Source organism: Heterodontus francisci, unplaced genomic scaffold, assembly GCF_036365525.1.
Source record: "Heterodontus francisci isolate sHetFra1 unplaced genomic scaffold, sHetFra1.hap1 HAP1_SCAFFOLD_59, whole genome shotgun sequence".
In the NCBI taxonomy this organism is placed as follows: domain Eukaryota; kingdom Metazoa; phylum Chordata; class Chondrichthyes; order Heterodontiformes; family Heterodontidae; genus Heterodontus; species Heterodontus francisci.
The window spans coordinates 5165186-5190910 of record NW_027140758.1 but is presented as its reverse complement, the minus strand read 5'-3'; the positions used below and the strand labels follow the sequence as shown (position 1 = coordinate 5190910).

Genomic DNA, 25725 nt, shown 5'->3' with positions numbered 1-25725 from the left:
AACCATTGGACCATGGTCACTGCAGGCTCGCATTCAGCTCCTTACCTATCAGGCAGCAGAGGCAGCAGAACAGGTCCTGGGGCAGCAGAGGCAGCAGAACAGGTCCTGGTGCAGCAGATGCAGCAGAACAGGTCCTGGGGCAGCAGAGGCAGCAGAACAGGTCCTGGGGCAGCAGATGCAGCAGAACAGGTCCTGGGGCAGCAGATGCAGCAGAACGGGTCCTGGGGCAGCAGATGCAGCAGAACAGGTCCTGGGGCAGCAGATGCAGCAGAACAGGTCCTGGTGCAGCAGATGCAGCAGAACTGGTCCTGGGGCAGCAGATGCAGCAGAACAGGTCCTGGGGCAGCAGATGCAGCAGAACAGGTCCTGGGGCAGCAGATGCAGCAGAACTGGTCCTGGGGCAGCAGAGGCAGCAGAACAGGTCCTGGGGCAGCAGATGCAGCAGAACAGGTCCTGGGGCAGCGGAGGCAGCAGAACAGGTCCTGGGGCAGCAGATGCAGCAGAACGGGTCCTGGAGCAGCAGAGGCAGCAGAACGGGTCCTGGGGCAGCAGAGGCAGCAGAACGGGTCCTGGGGCAGCAGAACGGGTCCTGGAGCAGCAGAGGCAGCAGAACGGGTCCTGGGGCAGCAGAACGGGTCCTGGGGCATCAGAGGCAGCAGAACGGGTCATGGGGCAGCAGAGGCAGCAGAACGGGTCCTGGGGCAGCAGAAAGGGTCCTGGAGCAGCAGAGGCAGCAGAACGGGTCCTGGGGCAGCAGAACGGGTCCTGGGGCATCAGAGGCAGCAGAACGGGTCCTGGGGCAGCAGAACGGGTCCTGGAGCAGCAGAGGCAGCAGAACAGGTCCTGGGGCAGCAGAACGGGTCCTGGGGCATCAGAGGCAGCAGAACGGGTCTTGGGGCAGCAGAACGGATCCTGGGGCAGCAGATGTAGCAGAACGGGTCCTGGAGCAGCAGAGGCAGCAGAACGGGTCCTGGGGCATCAGAGGCAGCAGAACGGGTCTTGGGGCAGCAGAACGGGTCCTGGGACAGCAGAACGGGACCTGGGGCAGCAGAGGCAGCAGAACGGGTTCTGGGACAGCAGAGGCAGCAGAACGGGTTCTGGGACAGCAGAGGCAGCAGAATGGGTCCTGGGGCAGCAGAGGCAACAGAACGGGACCTGGGGCTGCAGAGGGCTCTCAGGAAGACACTCCTTTAAACCAGGCAGCAGTGAATGCAGGTCTGGCAGCCCTTTCAATATGGTGCCAGCACCTGCCGTTGTGTCAGATGTCGGTGCCATCGGTGCCTCGTTCCCTACCTCTGGTCCTTGTTTACATGGGCCCCACGCCTCCCCTTCATTAATTGGTCGGCTGCTCCGTGATCGGGGTCGGTCGGCCACATTTCACTCGTGTGGTGATGACACCTGCTTCCGGTGCCTCTGCCGAGAGCCGCACCGTTAGTTTAAAATTCAGCCCATGGGGACAAGAGTGGAAAATCTCCCCTCTGATTCTCTCTAGTTAAAATGAAGGAGACACCAAATTAAAACTGATGAAACCAGGGATTGTATCCTGGTTCTTCAATCTAGTGTTCTCCCAACTGAGCTGTTCCAGCCTCACTGTGAACTCATCTTCATTGGAGACAAATATAACTCCAGGCGGAATTTCCCCACCCGTTCATTCCTCACTTCAGGGGAATGGGACCCGACCAGATCGCGGAACTCAGATTATGTTAATGTTCTGCTCTTGATATCTTAATATTATCTTGCGTTTGAGCCACTTTTAATCAGGTTCACGGACAAATTCTTCCATCATCCCTTCTCCCACATTCTATCTCTCTCATTCATTCTTTATTCCTCACAATCCAGAAAGGGTTAGGAATCAGAGCTCACCCCCAAACCCTCTGCACACAGTCCTCTGTCTGTTACCCTGTTTGATCCAAGAGACCAGTCAATAAATTACACTCTTTATAAACACAGAAAGCTGCCTCAGAGTGTTGGACAGAGATAAATACACTGAAGTCTTTTGAAAAAAGTTCATCTTACGGGTTGTTACTGAGCCCACAGAGCAGGGCGGGCCCAGGCTCCAGCCCCAGCCCCAGCCTGTGCTATGTTAGCTGATGCCACCTGGTGTGATATTGAGCCACACGGAGCAGGAAAGGGCCTGGTTGTCTTCATGGCCTGTGTTGTGTTAACTGATCCCACTCAGTGTAGTAGGAGCCACACAGAACAGAATGGGCCCAGGCTCCTTCCTCAGCCTGAGGGATGATAGTTCTTCTCACACGTTGTTGTACAGAGCCCCACACAGAACAGGGAAATCTCAGGCTCCATCCCCGGCCTGTGGTATTTTACTTCATCGCACCTGGTATGGTACGGAGTCCCCAGAGCAGGAAAGATCCAGCTTCCATCTCCGGCCTGTGCTGAATTAGCTGATCTGACCTGGTTGGCACTGAACCGCAATCAGGGAAGGATGGGCCGAGGCTCCATGGCCTGTGGTGTGTTAGTTATTCTCATTTGGTGAGGTACTGAGCACCATATAGAGCAGGATGGGCCTGTGCTCAGTGAGCTGATCTCACCTTGTGTGGTCCTGAGACCCACACACAAAGCAGGACAGGCCTAGGCCTCATCCCCGGCCTGTGTTCAATTAGCAGATCTCAGCCAAAAGATTTTGATAAGGTTCCACACAAGAGGCTTCTCTATAAGATTAAAGTCCCTGGTATCAGTGGTAATATATTGATCTGGATTGGGAACTGACTGGCAGACGTAGGCAGAAAGTAGTTACAGATGGATCTGGATCTGTTTGGAGACCAGTTACCAGTGGTGTCCCACAGGGATCGGTGTTGGGACTGTTGCTCTTTACTATTTTTATTAATGATCTGGATGTAGGTGTAGGGGGCACCATCTGTAAATTTACAGATGATTTGAAGATCTGTGCGAGTGTTTAGACTGTAGACGATACTCGACTGTTTCAGGCTGATCTTAATGTGTTGGGAGATTGGGTTCATGACTGGTAAATGATGTTTAATTTGGGTAAGTGCAGTGTTATTCATGTGGACAGGGCGAATGTTCAACATTCATACACCCTTCAGGGAAAAACATTAAAGTAGGTGGAAAAAAGAAAATAATTTTGAGCAGAGATCTGGATGTTCTCGTGCACAGATCTCGAAAGTTACAGCAGCAATGATGTGAAGTGATAGTTGGAGCAAATAGAGGGTTGGGCTGCATTCAGAGGACAATTGAGTATAAGATGAGGCATATTCTTTCATGGAATGTGAGCGACACTGACAAGTCCAGAATTTGTTACCCATCCCTAATTGTCCTTGACAAGGTGGCGGTGAGCTCCCTTCTTGAATTGCTGCACTCCATGTGGTGTAGGTACACCCACAGTGCTGTTAGGAAGGGAGATCCAGAATTTTGACCCAGCATTAGTGCATGAACAGCGATATATTTGCAGATCAGATGGTGTGTGACTTGGAGGGGAGCTTGCACATGGTGGTGTTTCCATGCATCTGCAGCCCTTGTCCTTCAAGGTGGTGGAGGTCTTCGGTTTGGAAGGTGCTGTCTGCGGAGCCTTGGTGAGTTGCAGCAGTGCATCTGGTAGATGGTACACACTACTGCCACTGTGCGTCAGTGATGAAGGGAGTGAATGTTTAAGGTGGTGAATGGGGTGACAATCAAGGCGGCTGCTTTGTCCTGGACAGTGTCGAGTTTCTAGAGTATTGTTGGTGCTGCACTCATCCTGGTTTGTGCCTTGTAGATGGTTGACAAGATTTTGGAGAGTCAAAAATCACAAAATTATTGCAGTGCAGAAGGAGGCCATTCGGCCCATTGTGTCTGCATAGAATCATAGAACATAGAAAGTTTACAGCACAGGCAGGCCAAAAAACGAGCCACCCAGCTGAATCCCATTGCCCAGCATTTGGACCGTAGCCCTGCATGTTCAGGTACTTGAGGTGCACATCCAGACTCCTTTTAAATGAGTTGAGGGCTTCTGCCTCAGCTACCCTTCCAGGCAGTGAGTTCCAGACTCCCACAGCCCTCTGGGTGAAAAAACCTTTCCTCATCTCCCCTCTAATTGTTCAACACATCACTTTAAATCTATGCCCCCTCGTCACTGACCTCCCTACTAAGGTAAATAGACCCTTCCCATCCATTCTATCCAGACCCCTCACAATTTTGTACATTTCAATCAAATCTCCCCTCAGCCTCCTCTATTCAACCCCAGCTGATCCAATCTTTCCTCATCGCTGCATTTTTCCAGAGCTGGCAACATCCTCGTAAATCTCCTCTGTAACCTCTCCAGTGCAATTACATCCTTTCTGGAATGAGGTGACGAGAACTGCACACAGAACTCAAGTTGTGGCCTAACTAATGATTGACACTGTTCCAGCATAACCTCCCTGCTCTTATATTCTATGCATCGGCTAATAAAGGAAAGGATTCCATAAGCCTTCTCAACCAACTTACAAACCTGTCCTGCTACTTTCAGGGATTTGTGGACATTCACTTCAAGGTCCCTCACTTCCTCTACACCTCTCAGCATTCACCCATTAATTGTGTATTCCTTTGCTGTGTTTGACCTCACCAAAGGCATCACCTCACACTTCTCCAAGTTGAGTTCCATTTGCCACTTTTCTGCCCACCTGACCAGTCCATTTCTCCAGCTCTCCTAATGAGCATTTCACCACGTGCCTTGAGCTGAGTTACTCATCACAGAATTCCCACTATCTGATTTACTCTTGTAGCCAGAGTATGTATATGAATGGTCCAGTTAAGCTTTTGTCAATGGTAACCCCCAGGATGTTGATGGTGGGGGGGGGGGAATTCAGCGATGGTAATGCTGTTGATCGTCAAAGGGGGATGGTTACATTCTCTCTTGTTGGAGATGGTCATTGCCTGGTACTTATGTGGTGTGAATGTTACTTGCCACTTAGCAGCCCAAGTCTGAATGTTGTCCAGGTCTTGCTGCTTCTGGACACGGACTCCTTCAGTATCTGAGATGTCCCGAATTTGTCCTTTTATGAAACCTTGGTCAGGACTCACTTGGAATATTGTATCCAGTCTTGGTCTCCTCACATGATGGGTGATATTGAGGCTTTGGAAAGGGTACAGAGGAGAGACATTCGACAAATTCCCAGTATAAGACATCTTGGTTATCAAGTTAGACTAAAAGAGTTGGGACCCTACACCTTAGAGAAACCTAGACTGAGGGGTGATCCGATTGAGGTTCATAAATAATGAAGGGTCCAATTTAGCATGGGAGAGGAGTCATAACTTGATATTGGAAAAGGCCAGATGGCACCCGGATCACATTAAACTTCATTTTCAGTGATGGGTTGATGTACCAGGATGGCCGAGTGGTTAAGGCGTTGGACTTAAGATCCAATAGACATGTGTCTGCGTGGGTTCAAACCCCACTCCTGGTATCTGTGCTTACGAAATGTTACTTATTCTTTCCCTGACTTTTGCCTTGCACCATCATCTCTTCTGTCATTTAATCACTCTTGCCTTCCAACTGATCACAGCTTCCTATTATTTGATCTGCCCCAGCACCGTTCCTTGGCTCTGCGCTTGCTTATAAACTGGTAAATCTTTAACTTAATCTCCTCTGTACCCTGACAATGACCTTCTCATCCTTCCTGGATTGTGGTTCCTCACAGGATCCGCTGCCTCTCCGACTCCCCTCCAGGTAACTGAAGGCCCTGAGCCTTGGTCTCGCTTTATACGCTAGCTGGTAGTTGATTCCTTGCAGGTCTGCCACCGCTCAGGAGAAGCTCAAGACCCAGATCAAGCAAAGTATCAAGAGGAATGTGAACAAAGGCTCCCTGGTGCAGAGCAAGGGACAGGGAGCCTCCGGCTCCTTCAAAACCAGCAAGAAGGAAAACCCAGGGAAAAGTGGGAAAGAAGGTGAAGAAACCAGCAGCCAAGAAATCTTTAGTGAAGAAACCAGCAGACAAGAAATCTTCAGTGAAGAAACCAGCAGACAAGAAATCTTTTGTGAAGAAACCAGCAGACAAGAAAGTGACAACAAAGAAAGTAACAGCCAAGAAAACGAGCAGCAAGGCGGCGGCAACGCCAAATAAGGCGGTGAAGAAAGCAGCGCTTCAGAAAAAGTCTCCTGCGAAGAAGGTCAAAAAAGGCAAGAGTGCGGCGGGCGGAAAGGCGCTGAAGAAAGTGCAGACATGGAAGAGCAAGGTCAAGCCGAAAGCAGCGAAGTCTCAGAAAGCAGGGTCTGGAAAGAAGTGAAAGCGCGGGAAACTTGTAAACATCTGAACACAAAGGCTCTTCTCAGAGCCACCCACATCTCTCAGGAAAGAGCTGATCCCCTGATCAAATGATCCCTGTCCAGGCCCCGCCTGCAGATTCCACATGGAAATGATTTGGAGTAAATCCAGGATCCCTGGTGACTCCCCTCCACCCAGCCCTTTCCCCACTCTCTGTCATAAAACAAAGGGATGTCCGGCCCTCACTCTAACTGGGGATGTGTTCGGTGCAGTCTCAGTTCACAAATTCAGGGGGAGAGTTTGTAAGACAGTAACACTGGCGGAGAAACCCCACCTCACAACTCAAACCCCAACACATGAGTTTCTCCAATTCAGCTGGAGTCGGGTGACAACAGGAGCTGGGATAGGCTGTGATCGGGAATGTTAGGAATGGATTTGTTCAGGGAGGAACGTACCTGGAATCTCCGAAAATAATAGTTCCTTATTTCCCCAGATGACACATTCTGCAGTGAGAATGAAAAGTCTCTTCACTGCTTCACATTTACTAATTGTTTGGTTCGAGATGAATAATGAGTCAGAGAGTAATGACAGGATCTGAAGCTTCTCTCACACCAGCCCTTGAATGACTCAGTGTGAAGTGTCCAATGTGTGAAGCTACTGCCAGGGTTTGTCAATCTGAACAGTTTCAGCTCAGTTACTGGGGGCCTGGAATCCCCGCAGTTTGACTCTGTCTCTGATTGGTCACCCGCTTCTCAATCCAATTCTTAACCAATAGGAGAATCACATATAAGTAAATAGAAGTTCTCATTGGCTTATATTTTCCAATTGGAAAAAGCCTGGCAATTCCAGAGCAGGAAGGAATTGAAGTGATGGAAAATTTCAATTTTCAGGCAACAATTTTAAAACCTCTCATTTTATGTTCTGTTTTACTGTATTTACCGTCACAAAATCCTGACGCGATTTTAGGGAAGGGAAAAGGGAAGAGGAGCAGAGCATTAGTCATTGGGGACTCCATAGTTAGGGGAACAGATAGGAGGTTCTGTGGGAACGAGAGAGACTCACGGTTGGTGTGTTGCCTCCCAGGTGCCAGGGTACGTGATGTCTCCGATCGTGTTTTTGGGATCCTTAAGGGGGAGGGGGAGCACCCCCAAGTCGTGGTCCACATAGGCACCAACGACATAGGTAGGAAGAGAGATGGGGATTTAAGGCAGAAATTCAGGGAGCTAGGGTGGAAGCTTAGAGCGAGAACAACCAGAGTTGTTATCTCTGGGTTGTTGCCTGTGCCACGTGCTAGCGAAGAGAGGAATAGGGAGAGAGAGGAGTTGAACACGTGGCTGCAGGGATGGTGTAGGAGGGAGGGTTTTGGTTTCCTGGATAATTGGGGCTCTTTCTGGGGTAGGTGGGACCTCTACAAACAGGATGGTCTTCACCTGAACCAGAGGGGTACCAATATCCTGGGGGGGAGATTTGTTAGTGCTCTTCGGGGGGGTTTAAACTAAATCAGCAGGGGAATGGGAACCTAAATTGCAGTGCCAGTGTACAGGCTGTTGAGAGTAGTGAGGTAGGGGATAAGGTTACAGGGACGCAAGAGGGCACTGGCAAGCAAGAACTTGGTTTAAAGTGTGTCTACTTCAACGCCAGGAGCATCCGGAATAAGGTGGGTGAGCTTGCAGCATGGGTTGGTACCTGGGATCCTGATGTTGTGGCCATTTCGGAGACATGGGTAGAGCAGGGGCAGGAATGGATGTTGCAGGTTCCGGGATTTAGATGTTTCAGAAAGAACAGAGAAGAGGGTAAAAGAGGGGGGGGGGGTGTGGCATTGTTAATCAAGGAAAGTAGTACAGCGGCAGAAAGGACGTTTGAGGACTCGTCTACTGAGGTAGTATGGGCCGAGGTTAGAAACAGGAGAGGAGAGGTCACACTGTTGGGAGTTTTCTATAGACCTCCGAATAGTTCCAGAGATGTAGAGGAAAGGATAGCGAAGATGATTCTCGACAGGAGCGAGAGTAACAGGGTAGTGGTTATGGGGGACTTTAACTTTCCAAATATTGACTGGAAATACTATAGTTCGAGTACTTTAGATGGGTCTGTTTTTGTCCAGTGTGTGCAGGAGGGTTTTCTGACACAGTATGTGGACAGGCCAACCAGGGGCGATGCCACATTGGATTTGGTACTGGGTAATGAACCCGGCCAGGTGTTCGATTTAGATGTAGGTGAGCACTTTGGCGATAGTGATCACAATTCGGTTAGGTTTACCTTAGCGATGGGCAGGGACAGGTATATACCACAGGGCAAGAATTATAGCTGGGGGAAAGGAAATTATGACGCGATTAGGCAAGATTTAGGATGTGTAGGATGGGGAAGGAAACTGCAGGGGATGGGCACAAACGAAATGTGGAGCTTATTCAAGGAGCAGCTAATGCGTGTCCTTGATAAGTATGTACCTGTCAGGCAGGGAGGAAGTTGTCGAGCAAGGGAGCCGTGGTTTACTCAAGAAGTTGAAGCGCTTGTCAAGAGGAAGAGGGCGGCTTATGTTAGGATGAGACGTGAAGGCTCAGTTAGGGCGCTTGAGAGTTACAAGCTAGCCAGGAAGGATCTAAAGGGAGGGCTAAGAAGAGCAAGGAGAGGACACGAGAAGTCATTGGCGGATAGGATCAAAGAAAACCCTAAGGCTTTCTATAGGTATATAAGGAATAAACGAATGATAAGAGTTAGAACAGGGCCAATCAAGGATAGTAGTGGGAAGTTGTGTGCGGAATCAGAGGAGATAGGGGAAGCGTTAAATGAATATTTTTCATCAGTATTTACAGTAGAGAAAGAAAATGTTGCCGAGGAGATTACTGAGATACAGCCTACTAGGCTAGATGGGATTGAGATTCACAAGGAGGAGGTGTTAGCAATTTTGGAAAGTGTGAAAATAGATAAGTCCCCTGGGCCAGATGGGATTTATCCTAGGATTCTCTGGGAAGCCAGGGAGGAGATTGCAGAGCCGTTGTTGTTGATCTTCAAGTCGTCATTGTCGACAGGAGTAGTGCCGGAGGACTGGAGGATAGCAAATGTTGTCCCCTTGTTCAAGAAGGGGAGTAGAGACAGCCCTGGTAATTATAGACCTGTGAGCCTTACTTCGGTTGTGGGTAAAATGTTGGAAAAGGTTATAAGAGACAGGATTTATAATCATCTTGAAAAGAATAAGTTCATTTGCGATAGTCAGCACGGTTTTGTGAAAGGTAGGTCGTGCCTCACAAACCTTATTGAGTTTTTCGAGAAGGTGACCAAACAGGTGGATGAGGGTAAAGCCGTGGATGTGGTGTATATGGATTTCAGTAAGGCGTTTGATAAGGTTCCCCACGGTAGGCTATTGCAGAAAATACGCAAGTATGGGGTTGAAGGTGATTTAGAGCTTTGGATCAGAAATTGGCTAGCTGAAAGAAGACAGAGGGTGGTGGTTGATGGCAAATGTTCATCCTGGAGTTTAGTTACTAGTGGTGTACCGCAAGGTTCTGTTTTGGGGCCACTGCTGTTTGTCATTTTTATAAACGACCTGGATGAGGGTGTAGAAGGGTGGGTTAGTAAATTTGCGGATGACACGAAGGTCGGTGGAGTTGTGGATAGTGTCGAAGGCTGTTGTAGGGTACAGAGGGACATAGATAGGCTGCAGAGCTGGGCTGAGAGATGGCAAATGGAGTTTAATGCGGAGAAGTGTGAGGTGATTCACTTTGGAAGGAGTAACAGCAATGCAGAGTACTGGGCTAATGGGAAGATTCTTGGTAGTGTAGATGAGCAGAGAGATCTTGGTATCCAGGTACATAAATCCCTGAAAGTTGCTACCCAGGTTAATAGGGCTGTTAAGAAGGCATATGGTGTGTTAGCCTTTATTAGTAGGGGGATCGAGTTTCAGAGCCACGGGGTCATGATGCAGCTGTACAAAACTCTGGTGAGGCCGCACCTGGAGTATTGCGTGCAGTTCTGGTCACCGCATTATAGGAAGGATGTCGAAGCTTTGGAAAGGGTGCAGAGGAGATTTACTAGGATGTTGCCTGGTATGGAAGGAAGGTCTTACGAGGAAAGGCTGAGGGACTTGGGGTTGTTTTCATTAGAGAGAAGGAGGAGGAGAGGTGACTTCATAGAGACATACAAGATAATCAGAGGGTTAGATAGGGTGGATAGTGAGAGTCTTTTTCCTCGGATGAGGATGGCAAACACGAGGGGACATAGCTTTAAGTTGAGGGGTGAAAGATATAGGACAGATGTCAGAGGTAGTTTCTTTACGCAGAGAGTAGTAGGGGCGTGGAACGCCCTGCCTGCAACAGTAGTAGACTCGCCAACTTTAAGGGCATTTAAGTGGTCATTGGATAGACATATGGATGTAAATGGAATAGTGTAGGTCAGATGATCGGCGCAACATCGAGGGCCGAAGGGCCTGTACTGCGCTGTAATATTCTAATTCTAATTCTAATTTTAGGAATCGTTTTCATTTGTCAATCTGTTAACTGTAAGCGGCGGGAGGAAGGTCCAGTTCAGCAATTTAAAACGGGACAAATATCAGCTTCCACTCTGTAAAAGGAACAAATTAGCGACTAACCGCTTCTCACAGGCTTCTCGGGGACTGACAGAAACGAGCGGTTTCTGATCCTTTCTCCTGAAAGAGGCGGATAATGCTGCAGGGAGCAATGAACTGCCCTTCACTTTCTGGCTGCTAATACACCCCTGACTTTAAACAGTTCAAACAGCGACTGATGCTTCTGCCGGAAAATGAGCAGATTCACCAGAATGATCCCGGTCCATCATGGCCAAAGACATCCAGCTGGCCCGCCGCATCCGCGGGGAACGCACCTAAAACCCAGCTTCAGTAACAAGTGTAACAAGGGCTCTTTTCAGAGACACCAAATCAGCAAAGGAAAGAGCTGCCATCTCTGTTCATCATCAAACCCATTAGATTGGAGGGGCGGCCACATGGTTTCTGTTTTGTCACATCACTTTCCCGAAAGGCCTGTCGGACTGAGAGCTGATCTGGAATTTAGAAAGCAGCATTACCGGAGACTCATTGCTGCTCAGCACAATCTCAACCCCGCTCCTGGGATCCGTTAGCTGGCATTTGGGGAAAAGAAATGGATCCCAGTTTTATTTGGAAGGCATTAATGGAGCCGGGTCCGTTCACATGAGGGTTATTTACAAACATTACCCAATAAGTTCACTAATATTTGAATCCATTGGAGATTAGTACACAGGATATGTAAGGCAGCTCGGTCACTCTGACTGAAACCGCCAGTTCCCCGGGGTTGCAGGCCCTGACACTGCGGGGAGAGAATCCCCGACTCTATCCCGCTGCCGGATGAAACAGACAGCTCTGTGTCCGGAGAATAGGGAGGGCCGGGGGGAAGGCACATATTAAAGCGCTGCAATGGACTCAGCTCCTGTGTGTGAACAACTCTCACTGATTCCGTCCTCTGGGAACAGTGCGTTCTAAACAGATCAGGTTAGGAGAGAAACACACAGCCCGAGAATGGCCTCTTTCTTCCTGCATTTACTCTGTTCTGGGAGCAGATTCTCATTGAGAAGCGGCGCTCAGATCACCAGAGAGAAAAAAAAGACACAATTCAAACTGTCCAAATGAAAAACAGAGAATTAACCCGGACACTTCCATTATTAAATTAATTCATCAGCTCCGAACCAGTTCCCGTTAATGTACCGGGATAATCTCGGGATTTATCAAATCGAAGGCAGCGGGATTGATTAAATTGTTGATTCTGACACCCTGTAGTTCAGTTCTTCACTTAACTAGAGGGGAAGATGTGTGAGCAGAGAAACAGAGCAAACTCCAGAGAGGGAACTGAAAACACACCTGGACAGATGTGAAACAGGTCAATCCACTGTGACAATAACTCCATCTCTGACTCCTTCCTGACAGTAACCAGTCCTTTCACAGAGACTGTGAGTGGCTCTGAAAAGAGCCTTTGGTTTATTAGATGACATTTTGGCCGCTTTACTTTTTCTGGGAGCTCTTGAGTGCTGGTTTTCTTGGGCAGCAGCACGGCCTGCATATTAGGCAGCACCCCGCCATGAGCGATAGTCACCCCTCCCAGCAGCTTGTTGAGCTCCTCGTCGTTGCGGACGGCCAGCTGCAGGTGTCTGGGAATGATGCGGGTCTTCTTGTTGTCCCGGGCCGCGTTACCGGCCAGCTCGAGGATTTCAGCGGTCAGATACTCGAGCACAGCAGCCAGATCGACCGGGGCTCCGGCACCCACACGCTCAGCATAGTTACCCTTTCTCAGGAGCCTGTGAACACTGCCCACCGGGAACTGCAGTCCAGCCCGGGAGGAGCGAGACTTGGCCTTGGCCGGAGCTTTCCCGCCGGTCTTTCCTCTTCCAGCCATTTCCACAATCTCACAAATACTTTCACAAAGAATGAATAATTTCCTTAGCATTAATTGCATATCACCAGCAGTCAGGATGGCCGAGCGGTCTAAGGCGCTGCGTTCATGTCGCAGTCTCCATTGGAGGCGTGGGTTCGAATCCCACTTCTGACAAGTTGTGTTTTGACTGAACTGGAGGCGTTTGGGAGCAGCGGTAAAAAGCAAAGAAAAAGCAGGAAAGAACATGGGAAAACAAAATAACAATGGACCCAAAGATGTTGCATGAAAACATTAGAGTTCGAGGCAACGAAGCAAACAGCAGGGCACAGAAAAGATCAAAAATGTAACCTTTGTATCGGGGTGGAATATGTTGCCAATATCCTTCATGAATACTTTACTGTCTTCCCGAATGAGAGGGTGATGCAGATATTGTTATTAAGGAGTAGGAGTGTGAAGTATTGGACGTGATAATTTAAGGAGAGAGGAAGTCTTAATGGGATGAGCATCCTTGAATGTGGATAAATCACCAGGACCAGATGAAATGTACCCCAGGCTGTTGAAAGAAGCCAGGGAAGAAATAGTGGAAGATCTGACTATCATTTTCCAATCCCTCACTGAATACAGGTGTGGTGCCAGAGGATTGGAGGTCTTGTAACGTTGCAATAAAAGCAAAATACGAGGCAGATCAAGCATGGCTGATCCTTTCGAGTAGAGAAACAGGGCTGAATTCCCTGAACCAGTGCTACAGCTTTCAGAATAGAAGGAGCCTATACACACCTGATGGGTTCCACTTAAACAAAAGAGCTGGAGGTGTTGACGGTCAGAACAGATAAAATGTGGAGGAGTGTTTGAAGCAGATGCTGTGTGGTTACTGTAGTTGTACTATGGAGTTATTTCAAGGAAGTGATTCTGAATGTCATGGATCAACGTGGACCCGTCCAAGGCAAAGGTTCCAAGCTTCCCTGTGGTCCAGCCTGATTGAATGGAACTGAAGCAAACAAATCATACAGAAGTGGAAAAGAAATATAAGGCCATGAAAGCACAGAATTCAGATGGATGCAATACCAGATGGTATGGCAAGAGTGTAAAACAGCAACAGACTGGTGAATAAAACTTTCCCATTGAATGAGACAAGAGAAGAGAAGGGTAATAATAGTGTCAGGTGAGTTGTGACACTATTCACATTCCACCTTGATCTGAATAGGACTGTTGAAGGGAGTGATTGAGAAAAATAGAGGAGAAATGAAAAGAAAGGAGAAATAAACAAAAGGTCTTTTGATTTTAGAATGCTTGTTTTTGGAAATGACAGACTGTAAAGTGTGTGTGTCAGAAGATATAGAGCGAAGTTGGGTATGACAAGATCACCGGAAAGTTGTGCCCTGAGACAAGGTGTGTGTTGACAGGAAAGCTGCTTTCTTTTGCACAAAATGTAATTTATTCATATAATTTCTGCAATTACATTGCAAAGCAGTTCAAATTTAATATTACATAAGGTACAATACAGATCAGTGTCCTTCAATAATGTACATGATGTATCTCACTATCCCTGCCTGCACAGGTTATATTTACAGTATTTACATTACACATCAAACATTCTCTGGTGCAAACAGTCCGAGGGGTTTTACACGGGTTCCAGCCCCTCACTGTACTATGGCCTACTAGGGCCTCAGACTGCAGCCTTTCCCCATTGAGTCTCCATGGTGGCTTCCCCAAGCTTTAATGCCGTCCCACAGCACATAGTCTTGGACGTTGCAATGTGCCAGTCTGCAACATTCGGTCATGGACAGCTCTTTGCACTGGAATACCTGTCCCACGGCCGGGCTCGTTCTTAACAGAGATCATTTCAAATGAACATTTCCTAAATCCGTGCTTTCTCTCTCGCAATAAAGAGAACAGGATGTCTAGCAGATTCAGTGTGAGACGATAACACTGCCGGGTAAAGGCCGCTTTCCAACTCCAATCTTAACACAGGAGATTCCCCAAGCAGCTGTAGTCAGGTGCTGTAAACTGCTGGAAGCGGATGTGTGTGGAAATGGTGATGTTACTGAGGAGGTTTCTTGTTATCGAATGGACTGTGTTTAGGTGGGAATATTACTGAGCGTTATTTGCATCGGGACCATATTTAAAAGCTCCGGCTTTCTGGAAAGCCTTGACTATGAAGACCGAGTCTGGAAGGCTTTCTGTGGAGAGCTGGGTTTCGGTTCCACTGTTAATAAAGGGTTTGAAATTGGCAGCCCGGAGGAAACTGGAGGTGGAGCTGAAAGATGAGGAACCGTTCTCTCTCTGTCTGTCACTCTGGGTGTCTCCTCCATCTAGCTCTCTGTTTAATCTTCACTCTTGTCTCCTCCCCTCCCTGCTCTCACTCTGCCTTTCTCAGCCAGTTCCGGGTGGCCTGTAAAAAAAGGAGCCTGACGGAATCAGTCTCTTTTATTGTGCACTGATTTGAGGCAAGAATCAACATGTCTGGCAGTAAACAAGAGTATGCTCCAGGCTGGCAGGATGTTAGAATCCATGAGAAAAGGCATCATCACCCTCATCGACAAGCGGAAGGGGGAGCGGACAGAAATAAGAAATTGGTGGCCCATCTCACTGCTTAATGCTGACGATAAGATTCTGTTAAAAGTCATAGCCAGTCGATTCAAGTCTGCTCTGGAGTTGGTGATTCACCCTGATCAGACCTATACTATACCAGGCAGGACAATCTCTGATAGCATTGCGCTACTCAGGGATATGATCACCTATGTACGGGACAGGAGGGTGGACACCTGCCTCATCAGCCTGGACCAGGAGAAGGCTTTTGACAGGATATCGCACACTTACATGATGGATGTGCATTCCAAAATGGGGTTTGGGGAGGGAATCTGCAATTGGGTCAAACTACTCTACACAAACATCAGGAGTGCAGTCTCAATCAATGGGTGGGAATCAGAAAGTTTCCCGATCCAATCTGGAGTCAGATAGGGCTGTCCTCTCTCCCCTGTCTTGTTTGTTTGCAGTATTGAACCCTTTGCTGAGTCTATTAGGAAGAATGCGAGCATCAGAGGGGTGACAATCCCAGGCAGCGGAGGCACTCAGGTTAAAACCTCCCTGTACATGGATGACGTCGCCGTTTTATGCTCGGATCCACTGTCTGTGCGCAGACTGATGAGCATCTGCGACCAGCTCGAACTGGCCTTGGGAGCCAATGTTAAACACGGCAAGAGCAAGGCCATGTTCTTTGGGAACTGGGCTGACCGATCCTTTGTCCCCTTCACCGTTAGGTCAGACTACCTGAAGGTGCTGGGGATATGGTTTGGAAGGGCTGGGACGTGCACCAAAACCTGGAAGGAGCGAGTAGCCAGGGTACAACATAAGCTGAGCATGTGGGAGCAGCGATCTCTCTCCATTATGGGTAAGAACCTGGTCATCAAGGGCGAGGTGCTCACATTGCTGTACGTGGTGCTGGTCTGGCCCATACCGCATTCCTGCGCTGTGGCGATCACCTGAGCCATTTTTCGCTTCATCTGGGGATCCAAAATGGTCCGAGTCCGGAGGGACACGATGTTCAAACCTCTGGATAAGGGCGGGAAAAATGTACCCAACGTCGCCCTCATCCTTCTGGCGACCTTTGTGTGTGTAGGTCCCCAGTTTGCAAACTTCAAGTTTCACTGCGTGCTGAGGTTCTATCTGTCCCCGGTGTTGCAAAGGATGGGCCTGGTCATATTGCCGTGGAATGCTCCATCCAGTTGGACTATGCCATACTGCCTATCCTTCATGGAAAAGTTTCTGTGGAAAAACACCTTTGACCACCAATCCATCAGGCAGTGGTCTGCACGGAATATCCTCAAGGCCCTACGGGAAAAGGAGATGGTGGATCCTGTCGGATGGTCCCCTGAGCAGATGTCCAAAGTCATTTGGCAGAATGCCTCATCACCAGAACTTTCAAACAAGCACCAAAATGTAGCCTGGCTGATGATGAGAAGAGCCCTCCCCGTCAGATCCTTCCTGCACACCCGAAGTCTCACCCCATCCACAGGCGGCCCTCGAGGTGGCTGTGGTGGAAAAGAGACGTTGCCCACCTCTTTCTGGAATGTGTCTTTGCAAAGCAGGTGTGGAAGAGATGCAGTGGTTTTTGTCGAGGTTCATCCCAAGCAGCTCTGTAGCACAGGAGTCTGTGCTCTGTGGGCTGTTCCCAGGGACGCACACCGAGATAAACATCAACTGTTGCTGGAGGACTATCAATTCGTTGAAAGGCGCTCTTTGGTCTGCCCGAAACTTGCTGGTCTTCCAGTGCAAAGAGTTGTCCACGACCGAATGTTGCAGACTGACACATTCCAAGGTCCAGGACTAAGTGCTGAGGGACGCACTAAAGCTTGGGGCAGCTGCAGCAAAGGCTCAATGTGGAAAGACCACTGTGTAAGGTCCCCTCACCAAGCTGAACTGAGGGGCTGGATCCATGGGAAACCACTCGAACTGTAGCCAGAAAATATTTGTTTGCTGTAAAATGTACATGGCATGACAATGAAATGGAAGGGTTGTGAGGCAACTCACTCCTGTATTGAAGGAAACTGATCTCCTTAGCACTCTCTGTATTGTTTGACTTGGTGCTTTTTGGAACTGTTTTGTAATGTATTTTTTTTTTACAGATTTTTATGAATAAAGTATATTTTGGAAATTAATAAAAGAAAGTCTGGCAGAGGTAAAGGAGGGAAAGGACTGGGCAAAGGCGGAGCAAAGCGGCACCGCAAAGTGCTTCGTGATAATATCCAGGGCATCACCAAACCAGCAATCCGCCGCCTGGCTCGCCGTGGCGGGGTCAAGCGGATCTCGGGTTTGATCGATGAAGAGACTCGCGGGGTGTTGAAGGTTTTCCTGGAGAATGTGATCAGGGATGCGGTCACCTACACTGAATACGCCAAGCGCAAGACGGTCACTGCCATGGATGTGGTGTACGCTCTGAAACGGCAGGGCCGCACTCTCTACGAATTCAGCGGCTGAACAACTCGACCCTTTCCAGCAAACACAACAAAGGCTCTTCTCAGAGCCACCCACCGCCTCACAGAGAGAGCAGTGACCTGGAAACGGGAGCTGGGATAGGCTGTTTAGAACTGTCTGGAATAAATCTGTGCTGTGTTCGAGATGCAAAACTAGAATCCCCCAATTTGACATTTCATTTGTAGCAAGGATATGCAGTGGATTTGATTTTCTGAACGGGCTGTGTAAACAGTGCCCGAGGCTCTGCAGTTAGTTATTTCTCCAGTCGACACATGCCCTCAGTGAAAAGCCACATCACTCCTCCAGAATCACTCATTGTTTTCATAGAATTTCAAAATGATTTCGCTGCAATGAGGGAATCCGGGAGTTTTGCAGCAGCCATCGCTGGAACCAGACCCACTTGTGATGTTATTTCCCCCGAGACAGTGTTTCCTGCACTGAAACTGACAGGGTTTGTGAAACTGATCAGTTTCAGCTCAGTCATTCAGGGACCTGGAATTCCCGCAGTTTGAGCCCGCGCTATCCAGAGCCCACTTCTGATTGGTCACCCTCTTCCCATTCGCATGTCTTAACCAATTGCCGAGCCTCGAATTAGAAAATACAGCAAATCATTGGCTTAAATTGTCGTCCTGGCAGAAAGGTTGAATTCAAAAAAGCCGCCAATTTCAGTGTTGGGCAGAATCGAATTACTCAACGAATCTCAATAACGAAATTGGCGGCACATTTTATACTTCCCCGATTTTCCTTTCCATCGATTGGGGTGCTAATTCACTCGGGTGCGTTTGCTAATACTAACTGTAATCCTCAGATCCATTTAACATTTCAGTAATCCTATTAAATACAAAAGGAATTTGATGATTGAATTTCCATTGGAAGATAGTGAATTAGTACCCCGATCGATGGAAAGGAAAATCGGGCAGAGGATAAAATGTGCTGCCAATTCGTTATTGTGATTTGTTTATATAACTGACCAGGACTGACTTCACCCGAACACAGCTACTAGCTCCCACCCCACTGACCGTTCTCCCCCCTCTGCAACTCGCTTTCTCCCCCTCCTCCCTACTGGTGAAATTCTGCACTCTGGCTGTTCGCTCTCCGCACCCCCACCCCCACCCTGTCCCAGCCCAGCCCACAGCTGCTAGCTCTGGCCGTGACACTCGCTCCCACATTTCTTCACCAGGCGCCACCTGTAGAAGCAGGAGGGCCGCAAGGGGTGACAGGGCGACGGAGGAGTGAGTGGCTGAGAGGAGGGAAGCGGCGCGGCCTGGAGCGAGTGGCCAGAGAGTGGGGTGGTGCGAAGCGAGGAACAACTGGCCAGGGGAGTGGGGGGGTGGGGGAGCAGCGAGGTCTGGAGCGAGCGGCTGAGGGGGGGAATCGTCGAGGCCTGGAGTGAGTTGCCGAGGGGTGAGAGCTACAGCTTCAAAATCTCCCATTCAGCCACTTCCTCCAGCCAAGTGGTGGGGGGATGGGGTGGCTAGATACCCAATGACGCTTTATCACGCATGCACGAAGATGGATTTGTTGCGGAAATGTGATGACGTTGGCGCTGCAAAATGACATCATCCCGTGCACGCGCCACTCAATCCTGGCAAGATGTCAAAAATCACTGTATTTTTTTTTGGTTTTTTCAGTGCACTCCTCTTTCTTTAGTTGCCTCTTACCTTATTGTATTGAAGAAACATCTTTGGGTCCATTTTCATTTCACTTGTCAATATTCTTCCATGTTCTCCCTTCACCGCTGCTCCCAAATCCCTCCAGTTCAGTCAAAACACAACTTGGTAGATTTGGGATTTGAACACACGCCTCCAGAAAACACTACGACCTGAACACAGCCCTTTCGACCACTCGGGCATCTTGACTGTTTCAAGCTTATGACAAAAGCTGAGAAATTATCCATTCTTTGTGAAAGTATTTGTGAGATTGTGGAAATGTCTGGAAGAGGAAAGACCGGCAGCAAAGCTCGGTCCAATGCCAAGTCTCGCTCCTCCCGGGCTGGACTGCAGTTCCCGGTGGGCCGTGTTCACAGGCTCCTGAGAAAGGGCAACTATGCTGAGCGTGTGGGTGCTGGAGCCCCGGTCTATCTTGCTGCTGTGCTCGAGTACCTGACCGCTGAAATCCTCGAGCTGGCCGGTAACGCGGCCCGGGACAACAAGAAGACCCGCATCATCCCCAGACACCTGCAGCTGGCCATCCGCAACAACGAGGAGCTCAACAAGCTGCTGGGAGACGTGACCATCGCTCAGGGCGGGGTGCTGCCTAATATCCAGGCCGTGCTGCTGCGCAAGGAAACCAGCGCTCAGAGTTCCCAGAAAAAGTAAAGCGGCCAAAATGACATCTAATAAACCAAAGGCTCTTTTCAGAGCCACCCACAGTCTCTGTGAAAGGGCTGGTTACTGTCAGGAGGGAGTCAGAGATGGAGTTATTGTCACAGTGGATTGACCTGTTGCACATCTGTCCAGCTGTGTTTTCATTTCGCTCTGTTTTTCTGCTCACACATCTCCCCCTCGAGTTAATTGCAGAACTGAACTACAGGGTGTAGAATCAACAATTCCCAGGAGCGGGGGGTGAGATTGTGCTGAGCAGCAATGAGCCTCCAGTAATGCTGCTTTCTAAATTCCAGATCAGCTCTCAGTCCAACAGGCCTTTCGTATTTTAAATATCACAACAGAGCTGAGCGGGGGTGAGCGCAGCCTCAGCTGCACCGAGTCTCAGGGGCTCTCAGGACCCCAATCAGAGCCACCAGGCCTGGCGGGCGTGCAGCAAGGACCCGGGGGAGGGAGGGTGCACCATTAAAGTGATGGTGCAGCACCTCCCCCATCCTCGCCGCCACTTCCCGGTTTCTTCTCCCGTTTATCTCAACATTAAGAAGACGCTTTTGATCTGGACTACACTGGTTATAAAGTAAGACCCAACTTTGTCTCTGAAAGTGATGAATAGCAGCAACAACAGCAGAATCCAACCCCTGCAGTTACATGTGAACTTGCTGATGTTGCAGCAGATTGAATGACTGAGTGAATCCCTTCCCACACACATGGCAGGGGAACGGCCTCTCCCCAGAGTGAATGTGTTGGTGTTTCAGCAGATCATTACTGCTTTTCAAGCTCTTCTCACAGTCAGGACATTGAAAAGGTCTCTGATCAGTGTGAACAAGTTGATGTTCAGTGAGGTTGGATGACTGAGTGAACCCCTTCCCACACACGGAGCAGGTAAATGATCCCTCCCCAGTGTGAACTCACTGGTGTTTCAGCAGGTTGACTCTGGCTGGGTTCAGTACTACACTCACTGGTTCCTCTCTCTGTCTTCCCCTGAAGGTGCTGATTCTGACTGTATGTATGTGCTCTCTCCCCCTCCGACCCTCCCTGTCCAATGTAGTATCTCCCAGTTTTGGTGATGTGCTCTCCCTGACCTGTCTCCATTTCTCCTTCTTGTACAGACTTGCCCTGACTGTCACTATTTCATAGAATCATACAGCACAGAAGGAGGCCAATCGGTCTTTTGTGCCTGTGCTGAATCTGTGAAAAAAATGATGCAATTAGTCCAACCCCCTGTCTATTTCCCCATAGTCCTGGAGAAATTCACTTTGAAATATTTGTCCAATTCCTTTATGAAAGTTATAATTGAATCTGTTTCCACCACCCTGTCAGACAATTCATTCCAAATTCGAATCAGTTACTGGGTAAAAAGATCTCTCCTCACCTCCCCTTGACATTTTTGGCCAACAATCCCAGCTTCACCACCCTGTCCAGAGAACTGAAACCCCTCATCTCTGGTATCATTCTCATAAATCTCCTGCAAACTGACTCAAATGCTTTGATGTCCTTTCTGAAACCTGGTGCCCAGAACTGGACACATTACTGTAGCTGAGATCTAGCCAGCGACGCCCACATCCCACGAACGGATAAAAAAACGCTCCCTGCTAAATCCCCAATTCTTATCCATTTACAGACGCTCCTTGTCCAGTCCCCAAATCTTATTCATTTAGAGACGCTCCCTGCCCAATCCCCAATTTCTATCCATTTACAGACGCTCTCTAACCAGTTGACCTTGCTGGCGGGCAGTTTCGGGAAGCCTCACAGGGAAAAGCTTCACCGCCACCCGCAGGGACACAAACGGGATTGTTCCATCCTATTGTGGCCTTGACGCCCTGCTCCAGCTGTGTGCACCCGCTACGGGCGCGGTCTCCCTGCACTTTGTGAATATTCCGCTCCAGCTGCAGATGGAGCTCAGCCACTACCGCGCCTGCTCCTTATCAGAGACAAGGCAAATTCTGGAGCACAGAGCATTCTGGGTACCACAACTGTCATTAATGCCAATGTCTGACATGATAATCAGGTTTTATTTCCTACATTTCATTTCCTGGTATGTTAGTGCGTGTTTTCTTTTGTACCTGTCAGTGCCTGGGAGGAGAGACTCAGCTTCACTTTGTAGCCGTGAATTTCTGGTGTGAGAATGTGGGTTCTTACTCTGTATGTTTCAGTTTTCGGTTTGTGACTGTTTCTGCTATTGCTATGTGAGTTAACTTTGTGGAAAGAGATGCAGTGGTTTTTGTCGATCTTCATCCCAAGCAGCTCGGTAACACAGGAGTCTGTGCTCTCCGGGCTATTCCCAGGGACGCACACCGAGACAAATATCAACTTATCAACTGCTGCTGGAGGACTATCAATTCGGTGAAAGACGCCCTTTGGTCTGCCCGAAACTTGCTGGTCTTCCAGCGAAAAGAGTTGTCCACCACCGAATGTTGCAGACTGGCACATTCCAAGGTCCAGGACTACGTGCTGAGGGACGCACTAAAGCTTGGGGCAGCCGCAGCAAAGGCTCAATGGGGAAAGACCACAGTGTAAGGTTCCCCCACCAAGCTGGACTGAGGGGCTGGATCCATGGGAAATCCCTCGAACTGTATCGGAGAAATTTTGTGTGCTGTAAATGTAAAAATGTATATGGCATGACAATGAAATGGAAGGGTTGTGAGGCAACTCATGATTGTACAGAAGGTAACTGATCACCTTTGCACTGTTTGTATTTTTTGACTTGATGCTGTTTTAAACTGTTTGGGAATGTAATTTTTACAGATTTTTGTGAATAAAGTATATTTTGGAAATAAAAATAATGTGAGTTTCACCACATATCTTTCAACAACTTGTATGTGAACATCAGCTTTTGTCCAGATCTATCAGTTTCTGATATAGAGTCATAGAGTTATACAGCACAGAAACAGGCCCTTCAGCCCATTGAGTCTGTGCTGGCCATCAAGCACCTAACTATTCTAATCCCCTTTTCCAGTATTTGGCCCGTAGCCTTGTATGCTATAGCATTTCAAGTGCTCATCTAAATACTTCTTAAATGTTGTGAGGGTTCCGGCCTCTACCACCTCTTCAGGGAGTGCGTTCCAGATTCCAACCACCCTCTGGGTAAAATTTTTTTCCTCAAATCCCATCTAAACCTCCTGCCCCTTACCTTAAATCTATGCCACCTGGTTATTGACCCCTCCGCTAAGGTAAAATGTTTCTTCCTATCTAACCCATCAATGCCCCTCATAATTTTGTAAACCTCAATCTTATCTTCCCTCAGCCTTCTCTGCTCTAAGGAAAACAACCCTAGCCTTTTCAGTCTCTCTTCATAGCTGAAATGCTCCAGCCCAGGCAACATCCTGGTGACTCTCTTCTGTACCCTCTCCAGTGCAATCACATCCTTCCTATAGTGTGGTGCCCAGAACAGTACACAGTACTCCAGCTGTGGCCTAACTAGCATTTTATACAGCTCCGTCATAACCTCCCTGCTCTTATATTCTTTGCCTCGGATGATCTATATTGGCCTGTAATCTAAGGCTTTCCTCCTCACTATTTACGACACCACCAATTTTCGTGTCATGTGTGAGAAAGGGTTTGATTCTATCCCTATCAGTATCCGTTACATGCATGTGTTTTTAATCTGCACCCCCTCTATTTTATTCTCTGTACTTGTCAGCCTCTTGTAGGTGAGTCTGTGTTTTGCTCTTTATCTCTCAGTCTTCGAAGTATGAGCCTGGGTTTGTACCTAATTTTCTTTGTACCTTGCAGGATGGATATTGAAGAGAGGTTTTTACACATTAACTGCCAAATCCTGATAAGTGATTTTTGGGTTTCACACAGTATCTGTCAGTTTCTTGTCTAGGACTGTTGGTTTTACTCTGTCCCTGGCATTTGCTGGTTTGTTAGTGTGGGGTTTACACTTTACCTGTCAATTTCTCATATGTGAGTGTTGGTTTCACTTTGTATAGAATCATAGATCACAGAATACTTACAGCACAAAAGGAGGGATTCAGCTCAGCGTGCTTGTGCTGCCTCTCTGCACAAGCAACTCAGCTCATGCCACATCCTCATGTATTCCATGAAAACCTGAATTTTTTTTCCCTTCAGATAATTATCATATATCCTTTTGAAAGCTATGGTTGAATCTTCCTCCGTCACACTCTCAGGCAGTACATATCAGATCTTAACCATTTGCTGCATAAAAAAGGTTTTTCCTCATGTTGCCTTTGGTTCTTTTCCCATTCACCTTAAATCGGTGTCCTCTGCTTACTCAGCCATGAGTAATATTTCCCATTGCTTTCTCAGCACTGATGAATTGTGAGGTGGGAGACAGCCAGAAGTCCCACTGAGCTGCACTGACCCCCAGCTGAAAAAGAAATGAGATAAAGTTCAATCTTTCACAGCGAGATGCTGCAGAGAGTTAAGAGTCCCGAATGAAAGAGAGCGTTTCTCATACTGTTGTCGAATTTCATTTCAAACACTCCTTGTACTCTCTGCTAATGAAGCCTAAAAAATGGAAAAACTAAATGGCGCTCAAACTCACAACCCTGAGATTAAAAGTCCCATGATCGACAGACTGAACTGAATATGTCACTTCTACTGTACCTCTGTTTGGATGGATGCAACTGTATGCTCCAATGCAAGGGCAGTTTTCAAATCCTCCCATGGGTCCACACGTCAGACTAAGTTCCATGTTGTGAACTCAAGCCAAGGAAATCTGCTCACTTCCAAAACTATCAGCAAATTGAAGCTGATTACGATCAACATCATCAGAGGTCAGAACTACCTGGTGAAAGAAGACACCCTGAAGAAGGATCCACAATTATTCAAAGGCATCGACAAAGTGAAAAACAAGAAAATCGATGAGTCAATCCAAGCTAAACAGAAACACTGAAGAATTCCATTCCAGACCAGAACACAATTAGAGGCATTTTTTGTATTCAAAGCTGGGCATCAGTATTTAATAGCTGACATATAATTTTGAATATATTTGAATTTCTTTATTCATTTGGCACTGCTGAACATGAAGCAGTCTTAAATCATTTAATTTTTTTTTGTAAAATCTGATTTACCAGATTAAAATATTAGATCAAGGGAGAAATTTCAAAGATTACTGGACCAGTAATCCAGAGGCCTGGACTCAAGATCCAGTGACAGCCAGGACGTCAAGGCGGGAAACACTCCGCACTAGTCTGCAGTGAGCGATTCCATCGAAGGTAGAGCACAATCTCTTTAATATAAGAATGTATATTTTATAATAATTAATCACTCAAGACCTTCCTGGTCTCTGCATCTCACCTGCTCTCTGGATAAACTTGCAGAAAGTATTTCAACCTGTAAAGCAGGAGTCTAGGGAATGTATAATGATATTTTCTCGCCTTCGGGCAATATTTTAATCAATACAGTGTGGGACAACCTGTCTGGGCACAACTCCATGAGTTTCTCTTTAACTAGTGACCTCACAATCACTAACTTCTATGGTAACAATCTTCAGCTCATCACCTCCGGTACGTAGCTCTAATCTTAATGTACATTTAAACAACCTTTCAAGTCCACTTACAGTTTTTGTTGCCTTACCTGCACAAGCTTAAAAAGTGAAAAACTGAAGCAAGTTTAACTGAACATTCTGGTGGTCAGTTCGGGCACGGGGAAAAATGAAAGGACTCGGACCAGGTCGGATGTGGTGCTGTCAGGCTTGGGTCGGGTTTCATTTGCTGACCCGAGCAGGCCTTTAGTTACTGTTGCAACCTTATATTCCCACTTGACAATCTGCATATTTTGTTCATTTCAATGTTGTCGACAAGCTCTTTGAATCCAGTTCCCCGGTCCTCAAGCAGGCTGAGTTTGGAAATCGATTCCGCTTTCTGGAAGGCTGAAAGCAATCGATGACCTTAAACTAAAAATGGCAACAGAGAA

At 47.9% G+C, this 25725-nt stretch overlaps 2 non-coding genes across 2 annotated transcripts; both read left to right on the top strand.

Annotated features, from left to right (window-relative positions):
- Positions 1-5313: 5313 nt before the first annotated feature.
- trnal-uaa (transfer RNA leucine (anticodon UAA)) lies at positions 5314-5396 on the top strand. The gene has a single exon. It is a non-coding gene; the product is annotated as a tRNA-Leu (tRNA).
- Positions 5397-12638: 7242 nt separating this feature from the next.
- On the top strand, positions 12639-12721 carry trnam-cau (transfer RNA methionine (anticodon CAU)). Its single transcript has one exon. It is a non-coding gene; the product is annotated as a tRNA-Met (tRNA).
- Positions 12722-25725: the final 13004 nt, after the last annotated feature.